Source organism: Mus caroli, chromosome 12 (assembly GCF_900094665.2).
Source record: "Mus caroli chromosome 12, CAROLI_EIJ_v1.1, whole genome shotgun sequence".
NCBI lineage: Eukaryota > Metazoa > Chordata > Mammalia > Rodentia > Muridae > Mus > Mus caroli.
The window spans coordinates 21,614,669-21,619,801 of NC_034581.1; positions in this window are offsets into that span (position 1 = coordinate 21,614,669).

Below are 5,133 nucleotides of genomic sequence, written 5' to 3' on the forward strand. Positions count from 1 at the left end.
ACTGTAGCTGTCTTCAGACACTCCAGAAGAGAGTCAGATCTCGTTACGGATGGTTGTGAGCCACCATGTGGTTGCTGGGATTTGAACTCCGGACCTTCGGAAGAACAGTCGGGTGCTCTTACCCACTGAGCCATCTCACCAGCCCAGGAGTATCATTCTTAATATCAATTCCCCAGTCTCACTAACCAAATGCATTTGAGTTTCCATTTTTTTTTTTTTTAATTTTTGAGAGTTTTGAGTTCTATACAATGTATTTTGATCACCCGGTCCTTCACATATCTACTTCCCCCTCCCTATCAACTTTATATTTTATCCTTTTTTTTAAAAAAAAAATTAAACCATCAAGACAAATTATGCTGCCCCAAATAATCTTAGATGTGTGGTCTTCTACTGAAATGTGGTTGGTTTACCAGAGGCTGAACTCTTAGAGCAAGCTGGCCCTTTATTGTCCAGAAGCTAAGAAACTGTCAGTTGCACCACTGTTAGGTGTGGGATTGTGTGCCCAGTTCCCTGCTCCATGCTGGGATTTGGTCTGGCTTGGACTTGCATGGGTTTTATACAGACTGCTGTCCAAACCACTGTGAGTTCATATGTGCAGCCACCCTGCTGTGTCCAGAAGGTGTCCCTGTAGTCAACCATCATCACTTACACGCTTCACTTTCTCTTCTGCATGATCTGTACAAATGGTTGTGAGCCTTTGTGTGGTTGTTGGGAATTGAATTTTTAGGACCTCTGCTTGCTCTGGCTGGCCCCCCTCGCTCCAGCCCAAAGATTTATTTTTTTATTATACATAAGTACACTGTAGCTGTCTTCAGACATACCAGAAGAGGGTGTCAGATCTCATTACAGGTGGTTGTGAGCCACCATATGGTTACTGGGATTTGAACTCAGGACCTTTGGAAGAGCAGTCAGTGCTCTTATCCACTGAGCCATCTCACCACCCCAGTGTATATAGTGTCTTATATATTCCCTTTAGGGTTGAACATTTTGCAATCTCTTATTCTCCGTACCTTGGTCAGTTGTCAGTCTCTGTATTGATTACTGCCTACTGCAAATGAAAGCTTCTCAGATAAGAAGCTAAGAGATGTACTGCTCTATGGATATGATGAAAAGTCATTAGGAATTGGCTTAATACTATGTCCACTTAGCCACATAATAGTAGGTTCTCCCCTAGACCTATGACCTGTCTAACTGTAGGTTAGTGGCCCAGTAATAGTGCCAGGTATAGGTTTCATGTTGTGGAACTGGCTTTAAATCTAATCAGAAAGTGGTTGGTTTCTGTTGTGGTTTGAAAATGCTTGGCCCAAGGAGTGGCACTATTTGGAAGTGTGGCCTTGTTGGAATAGGTGTGTCACTGTGGGCATGGGCTTTAAGACCCTCATCCTAGCTGCCTGGAAGTCAGTATTCTGCTAGCAGCCTTCAGATGAAGATGTAGAATTCTTAGCTTCTCCAGCACCATGCCTGCCTGGATGCTGCCATGTTTCTGCCTTGATGATAATGGACTGAATCTCTGAACCTGTAAGACAGCCTCAATTAAACATTGTCCTTATAAGAGTTGCCTTGGTCATGGTGTCTGTTCACAGCAGTAAAACCCTAACTAAGACAGTTCTCATAATGTTCATGGTACTATTGGACCAGTGGGCATGTCTTGCCAGGCCAATCACTGTTGCAGCTTGCAGATGAAAGTGAGCCATGGAGCCGGACGTGGTGGCGCACGCCTTTAATCCCAGCACTCGGGAGGCAGAGGCAGGCGGATTTCTGAGTTCGAGGCCAGCCTGGTCTACAAAGTGAGTGCCAGGACAGCCAGGGCTACACAGAGAAACCCTGTCTCGAAAAAACCAAAAAAAAAAAAAAAAAAAAAAAAAAAAAGAAAGTGAGCCACTAGGGATGTATCAACTTGGTTCCATCATGTTCTATGACTCAGGTACATGGTGTCTTCAGCAGTAGGGTAGTACCATCACAAATGTCATTTATTGTACATGTTGTTCATAATAGTTCATTGTTACCTAAGTTTACATACAAACATAGCTCCATTATCGTGTGGCTCCACCATCCTCAAGGCAGCAGAGCCCTCTAGCTACATATTTGATCAATAATATGTCCAAGAGAAGCAAGGGATTAACAGTGAAGAGTGAGCTGTCCAGACTGCAGTGTTATGAATGGTACTTTTGAACTTTTATCCACATTGGCTTCTCAAGTCATGGGCTCCTGCTGAGCTGCAAGGCAGGCTGGGAAGTCGGGTGTGGTTCTGTGCCCTGAAGGAAGGTCACAGTGAGATGAGCACATTGCCCCACACAGTATGAGCACACAGTATTACCCCTTATAAGAGTTGCCTTGGTCATGGTGTCTGTTCACAGCAGGTGTCTTCTTGCATTAAAGTAACAGGAGTTAATTCTTTGTGTTGAGATTTTTCACTTTGGTACAGCTTTTATCCTGATAGGAAAGTTAACTAAAATCCTAACCTCTGACACGGAGGGAGGGGTGTCGGGTATATCAATCAGCCAGTTCTACCCTGGTTTCAAGAAGTAGGGAGCAGGGCAAGGAGATTCAAGAAGGCTGTGAACTGAGCAAAGAAAGCTTTACAACCCCTATAGACCCTTGCCATTTAAGGCACTTAGGACGCCAGACATACCTGTAATGTGCTTGATTCTTAGGAGTCAATTCTTGAATGGCCTCCCCAGCAGCAGCAAGAGTCACGTGGGCCTTCTTATGCCTGCAGATTTGTGGACTGTGCTTTAGCTGGCAGGGTAAACAGGAAGGTTTGAGGAAAGACGCTGGCCTGAGTGCAACCAATTTGGAATGAACTTAGAAGAGAGAGAGAATCTCACAACCAGGTCAGCTTTATGTCAGAGGAACGTTAGACGAGAACTCCCAGAGGACCCATGATGGGGCCTTGAGAGAAGAGCCTTCCCTTCAGATCCATAGGGGCTGAGCTAGACACGGCCACCGTGGTTAGCACAATGGGCTTCCTGAAGAAAGGGCAGAGGATGGTCTTTCTTTCTCCTCTCCTCCCCTCTCCTCTCCTCCCCTCCCCTCTCCTCTCCTCTCCTCCCCTCCCCCTTTCTTTCTTTCTTTCTTTCTTTCTTTCTTTCTTTCTTTCTTTCTTTCTTTCCTCTCTCTTTCTATAAATTATTTAATATAATTTATTTATATAAATATATTTACATAAATATAAATAAATAATAATAAATCATTATTACTTATTTATATAAAAATTCTTAACAGGTTTTCAAGGGGGTCAGCCAACTTCTCCCATGTGATGTAGTCTGGCCCAGCCTATGAGCCCTTGCCACAGAGGCCTAGATATGTGCTTAGATGGGACTATAAACATAGCTTGCATGTTCAAAGGGGAGGCAAGGCAACAACACAGAGTACTTTCTTACCATCTCAGGGGGGAGGGGGAGGGAGGAGGGGGAGGAAAGGAAAGGGGAGGAGAGAGGGGCGTGGGAAGGGAAGGAGCAGGGGTGGGGTAGGGTGGGGGTGGAACTGTGACCTAACACTGGCAAGCTCCCACTTTACCCTGGAACCTGGCTAGAGCACAGCCACTCAACAAAAAAGAAGACAAACTCTAGGTTCTGAGAGTTCTGTCCTAGGAATTGAGCTCCTAGTTTGAGAAGCCGGCGGACAGACAGATTGACAACATTCTAGTTTGTAAAATAAATCTTCTGCCATATGATGTCATTGACCATTTTCCAAGTGTTTTGTGTTTGAATATCTTTACTTCTGGGATGCCCTTTTCCCCACATTCTGCCTTACACAATATTACAAAATGTCCTACAGCGAGCGAGCAATGTCAACGGCAGCATTTTCTTCTTAATGATTCCTAAAACAATAACAACCTGCAATTGGAGGGCCATTGCTTAGTTCAGTGACTACTGTCTACTGTCTATTGTCCTCGAATGTGGCATAGCCGTGTTGAGCTGGCTCTCCAGCAGGTTGACCAGTAGTGAGTTACATTCCCTTGGACGCCCTCACCCCCACCCTAGTCCAGTGCTTTATACTGGTATTCTAGCAGTTATTCCTCATCCCATATTCACTTGGATATTCAAAGTAGTATCCAGATTGCTTATAAGAAAAATAGTTCACCCCTGTGCCTGGCAGCGTTCTAGGACCTTTTCACATATGAATGAATCTCATCATCACCATAGCCTCACACAGTGGTTCCCATTGCCTTCAGTTCACAACAGAGAGACAGAGACAGCTAGTGAGTCACACAGCTCCCAAATGGGAGAGCCAGAGGCTGGGTCCATGCACTGAGGCTCTGTAGTGTTTGCTACCATGTATGTTTTATTGTTCTTTAACGGGTAGGGACCAATTATGCCTTTCCAACATAGGTTAGATTTAGTTTTACTTTGATAGCATCATCATGGGCTCTGCCTTCTTGTTTTGAAACAGTTTGAGACTCTTCAAGATATGGCTTAGAAAGGGAAGGCTCAAATCCTGTCACCATATGAATTATATTTTCGAGAACAAGGATCTTAATATTTTTAAATCAAACTAGTTACTGTGTAATATTTCATTTTTGTTTAAAACTGTATTGGCTCCATGATGCCATCTCTTGTCCTGATATTCTTCACGGCTTAGCTCAGTGCAGCGCAGCTTGCACGCACTCTGTCCAGATGTGCTGCTCCTCTGACCTCTGCTCCCTGCTCTCCTGCTCACCAACACTTCTGCAATAGTATGTCCACCGTCAGGACTATGTATTAGACCACAGTTCTAAATGCCACTATACTCTGATGAAATATAATAATGCTTAATGAATATTAATAGAGAAGTAGAATGTTTCTATTATGAAGTGGACTTTTTGAGTTTTTTAATGACTGTGATAGTTGTCTCCTAAGGAAGAAAACACAACAGAGGCCTCTCTCCCAGTCACCAAGGCTAAAAATTTGACAGCACAGTCACAGTGGACAGTCAGGGCCACTTGAACTTTGTATGAACATCTGCCTAATGACCCCAGTACTTGCCACAACGCCAGACACAGCTATCAGCAGTTGATATAGATTAGCCTATAAGCCCTTGCTGAGTGTGTCCAGTCAATCCCATGGCTTCTGGGAACAGCTTTATCCATTCACACAGGGTGCCTCCAGACAAACTCTTTCTTTCCTTTACATGTTAATTACCTTACAAAGT